The 18,370-nt window shown below is 39.9% G+C and overlaps 1 long non-coding RNA gene across 1 annotated transcript; it reads right to left on the reverse strand.

Moving 5' to 3' along the window:
• Positions 1 to 10,750: 10,750 nt before the first annotated feature.
• Positions 10,751 to 16,000, reverse strand: LOC132984550 (uncharacterized). Its single transcript, XR_009674964.1, has 4 exons — positions 15,824 to 16,000; positions 12,365 to 12,466; positions 12,233 to 12,261; positions 10,751 to 11,633 (listed from the first exon to the last, which is right to left on the reverse strand). It is a non-coding gene; the product is annotated as an uncharacterized LOC132984550 (long non-coding RNA).
• Positions 16,001 to 18,370: the final 2,370 nt, after the last annotated feature.

Genomic DNA, 18,370 nt, shown 5'->3' on the forward strand with positions numbered 1-18,370 from the left:
GGAGGGTCAAACTCCTTGTCCTCCTGAATACAACTCTGAATGTCCGTCATGTTTTGAGAGATCAGAGATCAGATGTTATTTTAGTGCTCTGAGATGTGTTAACGCATCATTTTGAGTCTTTTCTTGAGAGTTGAAGGGGAAGTCGTTTGGTGAGAATGTGAGTATCTACATGAGCAGTAGAGTCTTGACAAACATTTCTTCCTCATCTCCCACATCTTCAAACTCCTCTGCACGCTGCAGCAACATGGCCGTACTCCTGACAGCAGAAACACCTGAGAGGAGCTCTCTCATCAGCTCTTCTGTTTTGCCTCTGGTCCAAAGGGAAGCCATGTGAGAGCACCATAACCACCTCCAAAGACACACATCATTGATGGTTTTTCTCTCTGGTCCGACCTCTCTTGTTTTCCTGATGGATCTCACTTCTCCAAGTTTATCCCCGACACATTTTAAAGCGACAAGTGGATCCTTGAACATCCCTTCAGTTTAGGTCAACCGCAATCGTTCCAACATGGAACAATTCATCCCTTTTCAATGTTTGACTTCCATCACTTGATTTACACACCCTCTTTTTTTATTTTATTTTTGCTCAAATCCGTTTTCCCGCAGTATTTAAGCCTCTCCTGCTCTGTCACTCTAACTCCTCTGTTAAATCTGTACACTAATAATCACTGTTCTGTGTTAAATATCTTGGTTTTAGTCAAACCCTACTCATATTAGGCTTCATAAAGGGTGCAGCTGAATACAAAAGCTCTGACAGTTGACTGAAATATTAGACTTTTTAACCCAACAGAGGGAGAATTAACCCGACAATGACTGATACCCAATAAAAGAAGGACATTTAGAGAAAATGTTCACTTTCAGAAAGACTCTGATGGAGTCACAAAGACCACACAGTAGAATTAAGTGTTTGATGTTTCTTTATTTGCAGATGACATTTTCATATGATATAATGAAAACATGATTATTACAGCACAGAACGAAGACTGAAAAAACATTAAAGGAGATGTCCTGACGTCATGTTCTGCTGTTGTTTTAGAGCAAAACCAAGCAGCAACCTCCGGTCATGAAAAATGAAACCTATGCGGGAGTGCAAAACCCTGCAGTTCATCGAGTGTCCACTTGAGGCTGGCTTCAGGAAGTCTCAAACACACCACAGCAAAAAAAAGGCGTTTTTTACAGCATAGATTAAACATGTCCGTGCAACATGCCCACACAAAGCTTCCAAAAAGTTAAACTAGTTTGCTCAAGGAGGCCGTAAGACAGGCATAAAGAGAGCTTAAATACCTGCAAGTAAGGCTTTGACAGTTCAATAGCAACTGAATATTCCACATCAGCACATTAATCAAATCCTCACTTAGTACCTTATATTAAAAGTGGATCCATGTTTTTAAGCACAAAAGTTCAATATGGAAATTATTAAAGCGGTGGATTAATGCAGGGTCAGCCCCGTGGCATTGGCAGTATAGGCACATGCTAGTGTCCCTGCTGTCCTGGCACCCGAAATGAGCTATAATTCAGAAATATAACAAAAGAAACCAAGAACACATAACTACATCATCTATTTAAAAAGGCTCTATTTTCTTGCTCCCTGCTCAACCTGACGCATCACAACACCGCTGCTTCATCTCCATCATAATACACCTGTGAAAATACAAAAATATACGAGTTAAAATGGAGGTAAGAAATGTTCCTTCTCTATATGAAGACAGTTCATATGAGGCTTTATTTCCAGCTCACAGTGATGTCATCAGGTGGTCTCTGGTTCCCTGAAAAATAAAGCACACAGAAACATTTCAGCTCCGACTTTAAGGTTGGTGGTGATAGGTGTTAATAAAAGTTGGTGTGAGAATTCAGAAAGAAAACAGGATACTGTGGCTTTTTAAACGCCTTACCTCAGTGCCTGACAGCTGCCGACCACCTGCGCAGGCGCAACAACAGCCAAGTGACATGTCAGCTTAACAAGAGTGGTGGCGACAACGAGAGCGTCTTATTCTGGAGTGATGGAGAAACTGAGTTTTGTCTCTTGCTAATAAAAATAAATACAATTGGAGGGTTAGATGGGAGAAGGTAGTGATATGCTGACCGGTGATTTTTCAGAACGTACAGTGGATCAAGTCAGGTCACATTGGACAGTACTTAAAGGGGACATATTATGAAAAATCCACTTGTACAGTGTTTCTGAACATATATCTGGGTAACCTGAGAGTCTACTGACCCACAAAATGTGAAATAAACCCATCCAGTCCTTTGTTTGTGGTCTGCATAAGTCTTACAACACAGAGAAAAATGCTCTGTTTCAAATGTTCTCTCCCTGTGATGTCACAGTGGGATTCTGGTAAAAGAAAATACCCTCCCCTCCCCTGGTTTCTCCACCCATGGACTCCATCCCATGGGTGGAATAAAACTTTTGCGCAGGTCCGCCATTTTTATTCCCATTTTTAAGAAGGAGTGATGTCTACGGGGAAAACTCAGGGGGGGGTCATCTCATTTAAAGAGACACACACACCAAAACGGAGCGTTCTGAGAGAGCTGGTTTATACAGGGTCACAAACCTCCTCTGGTGCTTGATTCATGTTATATTTTGACCAAAGCACAGCACAGATGTTTCATTTAGACCACAGGAGACTGTTTGAAAAGGTGGAGAAGGAGGATAATATGTCCTCTTTAAGGAACATAATACCACCCTGCCACAGCGGTCACGGCTGTGTATCTTCACCCAGTGCTTCTTTGACCTACACTATGGCATTGACAGGCTGACACCAGTCAGAGGTGAGGAAATGTTTTATATTGGCCATCGCTCTCTTCTCCTGTTGCTTGAAAATAGTTGGATACGCCGTATCTGCAACGACATGTGACGCAATATACAGTGTTCTCATTTTCATCAGATCTTAAAAAATTGCACATATAAGATGCAGTAATCAGAAACAAGGATGCTAGTGTTTATCATGTCTACAGGGATATGAACAAGCAGGTTTCTCTGTGTGCATGTAAACACCATATCCTGAATATGATCAAATATAAGGCTTGTTTTTCCCAAGGTGGCATTATCCAGCTTCTTTTGTTTATGAGGTTATACCATCTACTATGAATCACAATCTTATATATTTATCCCAAACACTCATACAGTATGCCACAATCATTGAAATGCTCATAATGGATCTGAAGCTCACACTGCGTGCAGTCCCCCCGATGCATTCTTGGCAGTGACGTGTTTCAAAAGAAGAAGAAGTGCACCGAGGAAGTTTAATGTGTGAAGATCGTGAGTCAAGATAAATGTCTTAAAAATAGCAGTGGGTTTCTTTAGATGTTTTTTGTTTTTTTTAAATAAAAAAACTAGATTCATGGTGATGTTTGACAGCAAACATGAAGAAAAGACACACAGAATCAAACTCCTGAAAGTACATAGTTCAACTTTTGATGCCTTTTGTTAGAAAGAACAGATAAAAGAGGGTATTTAAGTGATCTGAGATCTGCATGTTCCTCGAGTTTGCCTTAACTAAGAACTGAAGAGGAAGTATTTCTGTGGCTGTGTGAGCACAACATTGCCCAATACGTGATAAAGGTCTAGTACGGAAACTTTGTCAACACATGTTTGTTTGCAAGTTAGACAGTGTGCAGGAGTTTACTTTTAGGTTTTTGATGGAAAGTTAAAATTCTTTGGTCAGGTAAATCAGCTTCAAAAAACATTTTAACATTGATTAGTGATGGTGTCACAGAAAGTAAGAAAACCAACAGGAGCAACTGTGTACCAGGCAGCTCGTCTGTCTGCGCATGTGCACTATCAACAGAGTTTGGCTCAGTTTACAGCACAACACTCCAGCAGGCTGTAACATTACTAAACATGATTGTAGTCACACGGCACACACAGCCACCAGCTGGAAACCTGCACGATGCAGACGGCGTCAGAGTTAACAACGTTTGAAACAAAGTCATCATATGTAGTAATGTCTTCCTATTTGTACAGCAGGTCTACACGGCACTACTTGAACACCCCCTTCTTTACACTGAGACTCAGCTTTAGAGGTCATATTTATTATAGGCTTCTCCATGTTTATACATAGATCCGTGCGGCTCAAACCGTGGAGGGTGATCCAAATGGATCTCTGATGAAGTCTGATTTAACACTATTGATGAGCGTCCTGACAGACTTCCTACTGCCACACAACATGGAGCAGCAAAGGGCTGGACCATGAAGAGATATTGATGGTGTGGGGAGGCATTTTGAGCCTTAAGCTGAAGTCTTACATGTCAAGTTGGTCTGTTTAGTTTTGTTTTTCACAGCTTAGATGTATTTATCTTTTAGGTCTCATTGTTCCCTGGTGTTTCCGTGTGTTTCCTAGTTTAGTCTTCAGTGTTTCCCTCAGTGTCAGTTCAGTGTTGATTGTTTTTTACTACTCTCACCGTCTCTGTTCCACTCTGACTGCCAACAGCCCAGGAGCGCCCAATGTGAGCGCCCCCTCACGAGGGGAAACACTGAGTTTCATCAAACATTTGAACAATGATCAATTTTCTCTGTTTACCTGCACAATAAGTAGTAGCATAGGGCTGTAGAAATTAAGCGATTAAAGGGGTAAACAAGACATGTTGAGCCTCAAGCCAGAGGTTTATGTGTCACATATCTGTCTTTTTTCAAACGCTGCTAGATTTCTATGGTGGTTAGGCACAGTCGAGTTCAGTCGAGTTTTGGTTGTGATTCAGCTTCAAAGTGTTGTCATTTCTTTTCAGTTGAAATCAACTGCAAGTTTTATGAGTTTAAGGAATATACTCACAAGAAGATGTAAAACTTTAACGTTGTGTGTGAGTAAGGCCACAGAACTGAAGCGGTGCAGTATATCAGTAGATCAAACTGTTGGCATCCTGTCACAGGAACCTGCGTGCATTCAGTTAGTAACAGAAAATCTAACCCCCCCTCCCCTACATCTGAGAGTCCTGCAGGCCATCCATCCATTTTCATCAGCTTATCCAAGGTCAGCAGGCGAAATAAGTCAACCCAGACTTCCCTCTCCCCAGCAATGTCTTCCAGCTCCTCCTGAAGACAAAATACATAGATCCTAAAACCAGAGGAATAAGCCGGCAGAGCAGACAACCACCTGTTAGAAACATTTACACTCCTGAGCACAGTGATTGGTAATCATGTTTTTAAACCCATGGTGAACTTTGTATTTAGTTTTAATGTGTTTGACAATGTGTTCAAAGTGAGAGCAGCACAAAAGTTAAAGGATGTTTTACCAATGTTCGTGTTTACTCGTGGAACCCTCAACGTTAGCGAGTCACTTGTTCCAGTCTGATACTGATTATCAGCCCAGATTAGTAGAGAAGTGATGCTGGTAGATTACAGATAAGTGCTTTATAAATAGATAGCAGCCGATGCCTGTCACGTCAAACTGTTTACGGGGGAAAACCAACTTTATCAAACAGGATGCAATGATGAGGGGATGAATCTGAGGGCAGAATGACAAACTGGGTCTAATGGATTCAAAGTCACCATTCATCCTCATGCCCACACAGCTGATGAATGTCAGCTGGCTGTGGAGGGAGTCTTAGCTGGGCAGCCTCCAGCCAGAGCATCCCATGCTCCTTGTAGCGGTCGAGGTTTCGAGCAAAAGTCAGTAAAGAGGTTTGAGTTCAGGCCCACCAGACCCTGAAGTCCAAAACGAGACCATGGCAAGTGCATGTTCGGGTCTCGAGCCTTCATAGTTACCCCAATGTGCACAGACATTGACATCACCTTGTCCAGGTCCAACCCCAAATTGGGATATGCTGGCAAAAACACAAGATCTTGATCAGGCTTCTGGAGCATGTGTGTCTGCAGCTCGGGAAGAAAGAGGAAGTATACTCCCTCTTTCACAGCTGTTAGTGACTCCAGCTCTAGCACGACACCATCTAGGTCGTGTCAGCAAGTCAACATGCTGCTGCAGGTCTCCTATTGGTGATGGATGCAGGCTCACCCTTACATCCTCACTTTGCCTGAACTCTTCTTCAGAGGGGACGCTTTGGTATGCCTCTATGAGGCTCTCAATATTTTCCACAGTCGTGGTATTATCAGGTAACGGGGCGGCAGTAGCTCAGTCTGTAGGGACTTGGGTTGGGAATTGGAGGGTCGCCGGTTCAAGTCCTGGCACAGACCAAGTCCAGAAATTGGTCTGGTTGCTGGAGAGGTGCCAGTCCACTTCCTGAGCACTGCCGAGGTGCCCTTGAGCAAGGCACCGAGTCACAAGAAACTGCTCTGGAGCGCTCGCTGTGGGCAGCGCCCTCACTCTGAGACCTCTCCATTAGTGCATGTCCATAGGATCCTGTTTGTGTGTATTTCAGCCTGTGTTTGTGTAGCATGTTAATTAAACAGAGTGTAAAACTGAATTTCCCCTCGCAGGATTAATAAAAGTTAATTGTGATTATTATTATGTAAAAATATGTCTCACTTAAAGTCGTAAAATCGATTTTCAACCACTTCCCGACGTCGTGCAGGCTCGGGGCTGGTACCGTTTGAAAGGGCGTGGCTTAATTATAGGAGGCGGAGCTTGCTTCCAAGTCACTAGGAGCCGGGCGGAGCCAAGAGTCTGAAGGTTCTAACCCACATAACTCTGGAACGGAAGATTTATTTAGCTATACCCTCCCAAGGGATGTACAGACTAACATGACTATTTTAACCTCTCCCTGACCATTTTACTAAACTTAACCACTCATGTTGCCAGACTCAGGAAGTACACCAGTCAATTCACAAAAACGACACAAGAAAGTGGGTACTAGATAAAGAGGGAAGGTATGTTCTAGTTGTGGGAAAAATAGAGAAAACTGAATTAACTCTGATGAATGTCTACTATCCTCCAGATGCTGAACCTGAGTTTATGACTCAGTTGTTGGATGTAATAATGACAAATGGAAAGGGCATAATTATTGTAGGAGGGGTCTTTAACCTGATCCTTGATCCAAATAGGGATTCGACATCTGATACGCATAGAGCACAAAAAACAGCCACAATTCTGAGGAGAGCATGTGTAGAAATAGGACTAAAAGATATGTGGAGAACATTACACTGTACAACTAAAGATTACACTTATTATTCAGGTAGACATCGCACTTACAGTAGATTAGATTATTTCTCCATGTTTAAAAAAGATATTTCACGTGTTAGTCAGTGTCATATTGGTGCGATAACCCTATCGGACCATGCAACTGTTACCTTAAAGGTTCGACTAAATTCTAAAAAGGGGAAATATTTATGGAAAATGAACAACTCTCTGCTGCAGGACCCTAAATTTAGTGAGAAAATGACGGATTGTATCAGTAAATACTTTGAACTAAATGATACAGGTGAAGTAAATGAAATGACTCTTTTAGAAGGAGCAAAAGCTGTCTTAAGGGGTCAAATAATAACATATGTAGCTGCAAAAAAAAAAGAGAAAAAACATAAATTTGAGGTTGCCGATGTCACCACTACAGAGTTAAAAAACAAACGTGCAGAACTAGATAAACTGAGAATGGAAGAAATAGAGAGATCACTCCTATTCACAAAACAGAAATACTATGATGGGGGACCAAACTCAGAAAGTTCTGGCAAAGTACATGAATAAATCACATATCTATCAATAAAGTATATCTATCTATCTATCTATCTATATTACAAAATTAAAGTGTGACAAATCAAATATTATAACTGAAAAAGAGGAAATAGCTGAGACATTTGCTAAATTTTACGAGGACCTGTACGATGAACCAGGAAAAATAGAGACAGCCACAATGGACAGCTACTTCAGAAAACTCAAGCTGAGACAAGTCTCCTCTCAGCAAAATGCATCCCTTATCAGGGCAATAACAATAGATGAAATAACTAGACAAATAAAACACCAGGGGATGATGGATACACAAACCAGTTTTACCAAGAATTCAGAGTGTTATTGGCACCAATCCTCCTTAGGGTGTGTAATTATGCATTGGACGTAGGTATCTGGGCACCAACCTGGAACTCATCAGTAATTGTTGTGATTCCCAAAGAAGACAAAGACCAAGTGTTCATCTTATAGGCCAATAGCTCTGCTAAATACAGACCAAAAACTACTGTCATCAATAATAGCTGAGAGACTCAAATATATAATGACAACCATAATAGATCAGGACCAATGTGGCTTTGTCTCCAACAGACACTTAGCTGATAATATTAGGCGTACTTTAAATATAATTGACCATTCTTATAAAGGGAAAACAGATTTACTCTTGCTAACAATTGATGCAGAAAAAGCATTTGATAGAGTCTTTTGGCTGTATATATTTAATGCAGCAAAAGCTTTTGGTTTTCACCCTAAATTTATCCAGTGGTTACAAATAATGTACAAGAATCTTGTATTACGAGTAAAGGTCAATGGCACACTATCAAGATCTCTGAAAATACATAAAGGAACCAGACAGGGAGACCCATTGTCATCGGAAATGAGGAACATAAACTGGCAATGTTTGCTGATGACATCATCATGTATTTAACATCACCTGAAACCTCACTGCCAGCTTTAAAGGAAACAATAAAGTATAGTAACATTTCTGGATATATAATAAACGAAGCCAAATGTGAATCAATAACTATTGGCAATGAGTTAGATAGATAGATAGATAGCTGCTGAGAATAACTTTAACTTAAAATGGAATCAGACTAAAATAAAGTATTTAGGAATATTTTTCCATAAGGATTTAGAAAAAATGTATGAATTCAACTATCAACCTTTAGAATAAAAAATAAAAAAATACCTAAATCGATGGAAAGCTATACCAGACTCTATCTGCGGTAGAATAGACACCATTAAAATGATGGTCCTTCCCCAGTTTCTCTTCCTGTTTCAGACCTTACCCATTCCAATCCCCATAGCATCATTTAAGCGATGGAACGGATTATTAACACATTTTATTTGGAACAATAAAAGGAAAAGAATAAGGTTCAATAAATTAACAAAAGCCAAAGAATTTGGAGGCCTTGCCTTTCCTAATTTCCAGAATTATTTTAACGCAACACAAATAAATACAGTATTGACATGGTCAAGTGTAAGAGGTGCAAAATGGTTATTGATAGAACAACACTCAATACCAATATCTATTAAAACCTTGCCCATATATAGACAAAAAAGATTTTTCACATATTAGAGGGTTAAATAGATGGGTAGATAACACGTTCAACAGATGGAAAAACATATGTAAAACTCAAAAGGTAGATAAAGACCTGCTTGCTTTCAGAGAAATGGCATGGGATCCCACATTTGAACCAAACAGAACTGATAACATTCTGCAACTATGGGCTTCAAAAGGACTGAAAACTTTTTCAGAAATGCTAGCTAACAATACTGTAATCCTATTTGAGACCTTAGTCTCAGAGTACAATTTAGCACAAAGTGGATTCTTTAAATATTTACAGATAAGAAACTATCTTTTAAAATGGCTAAAAAATGTAACTGTTTCTGAGAGGCACCCTCTTATATGTTTCTTTTACGAAAATCACGATAAAGTAATAAAAAACTCACTGTCAAAAATATACAAAAGACTTGAGACTAACAGGTGTGACAAAAATAGCATTCAGCAAAGATGGTCCTCTGAGATAGGAGTTGAATTGAGTGAGGAAGAATGGAACCAAGTATGCAGAGAAATTCATAAAACGACAAACTCTAAATATTGGAAAGAATTTGCCTGGAAATGATATTCAAGATTTTTCATTACTCCAGACATGCATTCAAAAATGTACACATCAGTGAAATCTGACTGCTGGAGAAAATGTGGTGCGACAAAGGCAAACAATGCACATGTTTTCTTCTTCTGCTCAGTTTTAAAATCATTTTGGCATTCTATCATCAAGACCATTGTCGCCATATTTGATATTAAAACCCAGCTTAACCCTGTGTATATTATTTTAGGGAAGTCACCCCCAGAACTAACACAGGAACCAGACCGGTACCATTACAGAATACTCAGAACAGCAGCTATGAAACAAATAACTCGGTGTTGGTTAAAGCCTATCAGCCCATCAGTGCAAAAATGGAAACTATGCAAGAAATGTCAGAAATGGAGAGAATAACTTATAGGGTTAGGAATAAAGAGATATAGTACAGAATACGCTGGTCCAAGTGGGCCAAATGGGAGGCTATTATTTAATTAATGAATTCATTTATGAATAACCATTAATGTAAAATATACTGAATGAAGTGGATAAATAAATAAACAACAATTAAAAAACATGATATAGACAGTGTGCAAACACGCATACAATCTTAGATGTAAATATCTGCAGGAGATGACGCACACTTGTTGTTTTTTTTATTGTTGTTTATTTATCTATTCATTTTTTCTTCAGTTAGTCCTTTTCTTCTTCTTTTTTTAAAAACTTTTTTACATTTTTTTTTATTTTTTTATTTCTTGTACAGTATGCTTGGCCTGACTATGTGCTTGTGAGGAGGAGGCACGGGGCTCGCGCTGGATGCTGCCTCTGTTGTATTTTGGGTTTGCATGCTGTGTGTATGTTTCTGTGTGTTGTTTCCTTTTCACCACTGGGTGTTAAAAATATAAAAAAAGATGTTGCGGATATGTGTGGGTGCGGTGATTGGAAACGTTAATGTATTGCAATAAAAGTATTTAAAAAAAGAAAGTGGGTACTAATAGAATCAACATGGTCCGAAACATGCTCCTAAACCCTTTCTGGAAGAGGATTTGGGAGGGTTCAGGGTATGACAGGTACAGCAACCCACCTTGTAAACAGGCAATAAGAAAGTTCAAAGTCTGGTCATGATCACTTTTCCTCATTTTAATTCAGAACATGCAAAACGAACAAACATTTCCCCTGTTAAAAACCTTTTTTCCCTTCACCTGACAGTGACACACCTGCCACATTGCCAAGTGCTTGGCAAGGTGCCCACTGCCCCCTGGTGTTTACAAAGATAAACAAATACAAAACCGAATGCAAAATAACAAATAACAAGAGAAAGAAAAAAGCTCCCACAAAGCGTGTATTTAGTTTTGTCATAAAACACACTCTAGAAAATAAATGGTCAATATTTATTTATTTGATAATGATGACATTGAATCAGAAATAATAAAGAGAAGACTATAACTGAGTCTCTTAAAACTTAAAATAATGTGAAGCAAAACGTATATAAATCCCATTAAATCTATTTTAGCAACAATACTACATCAGTATATTAAAAGAGAAACTGCAGCAGAAGCTTTAAGTGGGGTTAAGTTATTTACAAGTTCATCTTTTTTATTTATTCTTTTACAGATAAAGAAAAAAGATGGGTTATGCAGTAAATCTACCTGTAATGCAATCCTTCTCATATTATCAATATATGCAATTAATTACGTAGCCTGTAATGAATTAGATTTAAAAAAAAATTATGGATCAACAGCACTTATTCTTGGTTGTACAGTGAAATTAATAAACTGAGTTCAGATCTCATCCTGCTGCAATTGAGACTTTCGATTAGGTAGATCTGTTTCTTTAAATGCATAAAAAAATGAGATATCAAAATGATGAAAGCAGAAGATTAATTTATCTGGTGAGTGGATGTTGGTCTAGAAGTTATTGTTGCTGAGTGGAGTCTGACAGAAGCACAAGGTTCTCCAATATCATCATAGTTCACAGAGCCTTCATCTTCATCATCAAGCACCTGTGAAAATACAAAAACATTTGAGTTTAAATGGAGGTAAGAAAAAATCCCTGTTTCCACCAAGCGGCCAGGTTTGGTGCGACTTGGTACGGTAAACCATGATCTTGCTTGCATTTCCACAGCTAACCCTACACATAAAGACAGGGTTGGTAAGTTTTGAAAAATAGCATGATTTTGAAAGTAGCATTCCCTCAGTAAGCTGTCTGCACCCACCCCCTCCCCTCTGTGCTCCCTCAAAAGCCACACCCCCTCACTTACATGCACAAGTGCCAATGGTCCAGAAGCGGACCTTACTTACTTACTTAATTACTGCTCTTGCACAGGAAGTAATGATTCTTTCCACCAATCATCGGACTGCAGTGTATCTAGCTTCAACCATTTGGGTTGGATCGGTACGCTTGGCACCCCAAGAGAAGGGTACCAAAAAAGTAGGACGATAAAGATCAGTTATTTTGGTACAATTCCCAACTTTTGACAGTGGAAACGGCAATAAATGTGTGGCGTGCTGAACTGAACTGGGCCGCTTGGTGGAAACAGGGCTAAATGTTACTTTTTTATTTGAACACATCAGTTCACATCAGGTTTCATTTCTAGCTCACAGTGTTGTCATAAGGTGGTCTCCGGGTCCCTGAAAATAAACAACAAAGAAACATTTCAGCTCTAAGTGTTCAGTTGGTTGTTATCAGTCTAAATAAAAGTTGATCTTGGAGTTTGGTGTGAGTGTTTCTCACCTCGAGTTCTGAAGAGAAGAACAGTGATCACAGTCATCAGGATGAGTTCAGCCACACGCAGAGTCAACATCATGAAGTCCAGAGTAGAAGAACCTGTACAATCTGATGAACAACAGGTACATAAGGTCTGTAAATTATCTGTAAAATAAAATGTTTGGCCATGCTGGTGAGGTCGACCACTTCAGTCTTATTCAGTAGATATGTGTGTACTCTAATAATCAATGTGTTTGGCTCTTGAAAATAGCATGATTTTGGTTTAAATTTAATTAAGTAGCAGTTTTTGGTTAATGAGAAATTGCTAGTTTTTGATGGCTAATTGTACAGAATCTGCAGTACAATACAAAATAATGTCATCTGCATAGAAATGGGCGTGACAACCGTTCAAAGAAAAAGCAATGTCATTAATATAAACAGTGAAAAGCATGGGACCCAAGACTGAACCTTGTGGCACACTGCTATCAATGAACAAAAATTCAGATTTAGCGTGAACGGACAACACACTGACACCTGTCAAATAAGTAATCCTAAACCAGGCACAACAATAGATGATCAACAGAAAAAGGTAAGTGTGTTTCCTGTCCCACCTCATGTGAAATCAATTCTTAAATACGCATGAAACGGAAATGGGTTGGGTTTGAGGCGTAGTCTATGTTCCTGAACCAAGTTTCAAAGACTATATTCAATTGCCTCTCTCGCTTTTAATCCATAAAAACAGGAGTTAGCCAGTAGTAGTTATTATTACCTAGTCATCATAGTCTCACCTGGTGAGGTTCTTAACAGAAATGATCTTGCAACCCCGACAGTGAGCCGGGACACCGTGGTTGAGAATCACTGCCTTAATGTACAAATGCACTTGCATCTATTAAGTGAGTGTGTGTTGCCTCCTCATTGAGACATTTGACTAGAACAGGGATGTCAGACATACGGCCCGCGTATTTTTTATAAATTAAATATTTGTAATACGTATTTTCCCCGAATTGTATTAAATGAGCAACATAAAGGTTGATATCATGATACAAATATTAATTATCTTCTCAGCAGGGAGTATCACGAGCTGCTCCTGCATTACGCTGGTAATACATCACATCAGAAAACAGGCTGAACACCTGAGAGAGGTGACACAGAATGCAATTTCAAGAGAGATCGAAGGAGTGATATTTCTTTAGTTTTATTTGCTCAAGTTGCCAGAATTTCATCAAAGCTACGGGACTTAACCGCTGCACTGCGCGCGCATCATGACAGTCTTCAGTTCTGTCCACACTTGTTTCTCCTGTCTTGACTGATGTAAAACAAAAGTTTTGGCTAATAATAACAACGCTTCCTATGGAGTGAGCCACAAAGAGCAGCTCGTGCAAATAAAAAACAATCCTCTCCGCCATGCGTAATGTGCCCAGACCGTCTCCACACATCCAGACGTTGAGCCTGATGCATCTCCCGACTAGTTTTACCTCTGGTTATTGTAAAAACAGTAAATTAAAATTAATAATAACTGATTTTAATTACAGATGGTTCATTTTTAGGTCACCCAGAGGTGAACGTGTTGATCACCTAAAAGTTTCAGCGTGACATCACTTCTAAATGCAGTAGCCTGCTGCCTTTATCACCAGCTTTCATCAGACCGTAAAAATATAACTATTACTGAACATTTCATTCTTATCCGAAAACAATATCACGCACAGGCTGTCCGATCATACAGAGGTCTGCTGGTTTAACCGAGGAGCAGCGCAAAAATTCATGGCGCGTAAAAAGTCAGTGACAGAGTTAGATTACGATAGTGCGGACACGTAGAAGAACGGACTGCCAGACTCATATCAAACGTGGTTTAACTGAGTTTACTTAGTTGAAAAACGTGCCCTCCACACGGAGCTGATCAGACTGCAGTGATCAACGCTGAAGGATCAATTCAAGTCTGTTGGTTTGGAAACATGTTATCATTTTATAATGCCTAACACTAAAATACCTGAAGATGCATCAAAGACACTCTGTGTGTTTGTGACAACATATTCATGTGAGCAGGTTTAATCTGTGATGAACCTTAACGAGTGCAAACTGTGCTGTGGCCTGACACACAGCTCTAAAGTCTCTCTCTCTCTCTCTCTAATGCACTGATCCCAGGGCAGGTAGAATAACCTGTGTCAAAGTTTCTATAACCTTGAACAGCAATATTAAAACATAATATAATAATCTCAAACAAAACATAATTATTGATGTTTTCTTCTGTAATGTTGTACATTTAAATATTTCCATGTGCCAACATCCAGTTTGCAGTGACAGAGTTAACCCCTCTGCTTAATGTTAATGTTTTCTATACAATCATACATTAGCCTATATATCCATGTGTTGACTTATAGTGATGCAGGCAAAATTAGTCCAGCCCACTTGAGGTCTCATTTGAACAAATCCGGCCCCCGACCCAACAGAACCCTGACATCCCTGGACTAGAAGGAACATTTGTAAATGCAAATGTTACAAAGGCAACTGCGTAAAGCATCCCCAAATGTTACCTTTTTAGCTTCGGTCCTTAACCGTGGTACAGGGAAGCTTCTTGGCTCGTTTTAGGCTGGTAACAAATCGTCTGTTTATTCGGCACACAAAGCATGAGGAGAGATGCTGTAGACTCACTTAACCGGGTCACTTTATTCATAGACACCTGTACCTGCACACATACTCGTACTCGTTGCGGGAGACTCACACAACTTCTCATCGCCTACATTTCCCATCAGCTACCTACTTAAAGGGACAGGCTCAGGCCGGTAACACAAACAACAAAAACAGTCAGTATTGTTAGGTTCTATACAGTCTTTCAGTAAGCATAACTTCCTCTTGTGAGTTTGGCTGGCAGGTAGTGGGCAGGGCTTATTCATTAACAGTGGCCCAGGTGTGTTTAGTGTGTGAAATAACAGCGTCCAGGGTGGATCTCAGCGCTGAGCCAATCAAGTGTGACCTGACTTTAAAGCAACAGTGAAGATGAAAATCCACTAAATCTTGTTTTTGTTCCTTTTTGTTTGACCAACTGTTACCTACAACAAAAACTGAGCAAGCTGTCTGCTTGGGCTGGCTGCTGACCACAGGTAAGCCCCTACCCTACACCGCCAGCCAGCCTATGTTTTTTATTTATTTTTCGGGCCTTTTAGCTTTTATTGGATAGGACAGCTGAAGAGAGACAGAAAATGTTGGGAGGAGACAGCGGGGGATGACATGCATCAAAGGGAAGAGGTCGGATTCGAAACCAAGCTGCTGCTATGAGGACTATAGCCTCTGTACCTTGGGCACACGACATAACCACTAGGCTATCAGCTCCCCTGCCAGCCTTTGTTTTTGTATGCATTTTTGTGTAAGAGAATGAACATCCCCTAGATCCCATGCATTCCTGTAAAAGTATCTAAAAGTTGTTTTTTTATACATTCATTTATTAAGAGGGATTTGAGTAAAACCAGACATATACAAATGTTGACTCACCAACAGGATGTTCTGTTGGGGATGTTCCTTCTGGTACGATTTCTGCAGGGTCTAAAAACAGATGAACACAACTCAACAAAATGTTCAGCACAACACCCTTTGTCGTCACGTGATCATTAAAACTTCATCTCCTTGAAATGAATACATGTTGACTGGTTTGTTAAGTTGCACGATGGAGATATTGTGGAAGAGGGACATAAAGACTCAAATGATCTTCATCACCCATTCATTGGAACATTTCATAACGGTACAAGACATTTAGGCCTAGTCCACAGGTAGACGGGTATTTTTTTTAAACGGAGGTGAAAAAAAAATGTGTCCACATGAAGTCGTAATGTTACGGCTGTCATGAGCACGCTCAGTCAACAACGTGTCCTTGACAAGCAAAAATGTTCTATCCCATCTGCGATGACACCTACGCTTTCAAAAATACCCGCCTACATGTGGACTAGGCCTTAGAGCTGAAAACATCTTGATATATAAATGCTCACCTTCAACAATAAAGACATCAATTAGAGCCGGAGTTGTTGGTATTTCTGTAGTCGTGAGCTGTTGACAGTAAAACCAACCAGCATCCTCCACTGTGATCGGCTTTATAACCAGAGAACAATCCTCTGTAAGACTCAGTCTGCCTGATTTCACTTCATCCAGCTGGATACAACTTTCCCATGATGGATGACAATAGTTCCAGGCAGTATTGTCACAGTTATTCTGGTCGCATATCATGTTTATACAAGGCAGACGGACTTCATCACCTTCTCTGACACCAAGGTGGAAGACGTTCTCTTCAGCTGCTGCTGTCGAGAAATGTTGATCGTAAATGTGAAGTTAACTTTGTGTCATAGGTTTCAAAAACTTTACTAAACTTATTGTTTTTTTTTTTTTTTGATTGAACAAAAACTTTCAAAAGCTTTAAAAATCAGTAGTCATTTCTTTGCCATGCAGCTTCTTTTTCTGTTGATTTAATATCAGCGTTCTTACCTGTAAACTGAAGCAGCCATATGAGAAATAAAGACATTTGTTTCCTTTTGAGGTCTACCATTGTACCATCCGTGCTCTCTCTTGCTCTCGCACTCCAAACTGTCATCTCTACCCCTCCTTTTATAGAGAGACGCTGCGTCCACTTCCTGTGGTTACTATGATGTCCCTTTATTGAGGGCATATTGCTTTCACATGAGAAAATAAAATCTGCTTTGTTTTATCTGAATTATCAAGATCCCGGGTTCCTCACAGTCCCAACAGAAGCTCACAGTTATAGCACTTTAAGTGGCAAACATTCAGAGTTTATCAGTTAATATTTTGGTTTGGGTTTTGACACCTGGGGAGATACTCGTGTCTTTATGATACATAGATGGCATTATTGCATTATTACTAGCTGCCAACTTTGCACAGGCTGCTCCGATCTGTCAAACTCAGCGCAACAATCCCAAATGCATTGCGCTACTGCATCTCCATAGGAAATAAATAGAAAGCGTTGAGACACTATCCGTCATCAGATCCAGTGGAGCCGCGAGGTAAGGAGAGCAACTGAGGCGTCGATGTTGTGCAGAGAAATGCAAACAGCTCGTAACTCATACTTCTCTGATAATAATCTTGTTAATTCACATGAATGCAATACAGAAATCTGAAGTTTTGAGATTTAATTTCTGATTATTATTTTTTTATATTTCACAGTGAAAACAGTGTACACAGCTTTTATCAGACTTTTACAATGTTTAACAGTTGCCCTAAACAGATGATCAGCGAGATGAGATGCAGCCACCTCAGAGATCACAGCAGACCCACAAAGATCCTGCAAGTCTTGTCCCTGATTACGGAGCAAATTCATGTTTTAATCTCATGGAGTGACGTGGAAACTAAAGTATGCTTGAAAGTTCATGTGACCAACCCAATGGTGCATTTTTCACCGTGATGTTTCCAACATCCTGGGAAGAACAAAAAACAAAACTTGGAAGTTAAAACAGTGAGAATTGTGATCCAGGTTGAAGTTTGCAAACCTGCAACATGGTGTCTTTAGAGGTCGTTTATTAAGACTGCAGAGAGGATCTTTGACAGGAAACATGAACAAACGTGTGAATAGGCAAACGCCTTGACCACCACAATTGTTCTGAGGTCAGTTCTGCTTTTTCTGAGAACTGAACAGGAAGTATTTCACTCAAAGTGTGGTTTAAACAGCAGAGCTCTGTCGAAAACCAAAGTTAACCGCTTGAAGTTTTTAGGTCAGTGAGCTCATTGCAAACAAACATTTGAACATTGCTTAGCACCCGGACAGAACGACCACCAACACCGTATCATTTTATTAATGCACCCTCTAAATAACATGACATGACAATGATGTGAGACTTTAGACCTGTTTTTGTTAGTCTTTAGGGCAGTTGCTTTCTGCGACCTTAAAGGTCACATATTAAGCAAAATCCTCTTCACCATGTTCCTCTAACTCTAACATGTATCTCTAGTCTGTCTACAAACCCCCCAATGATGAGAAAAGTCCATCCTCTCCGTCTTCTGCCTGCTCCACTTTTCAGAAAATGTGTGCTCAAACAGGCC

Source organism: Labrus mixtus, chromosome 12 (genome assembly GCF_963584025.1).
Source record: "Labrus mixtus chromosome 12, fLabMix1.1, whole genome shotgun sequence".
NCBI lineage: Eukaryota > Metazoa > Chordata > Actinopteri > Labriformes > Labridae > Labrus > Labrus mixtus.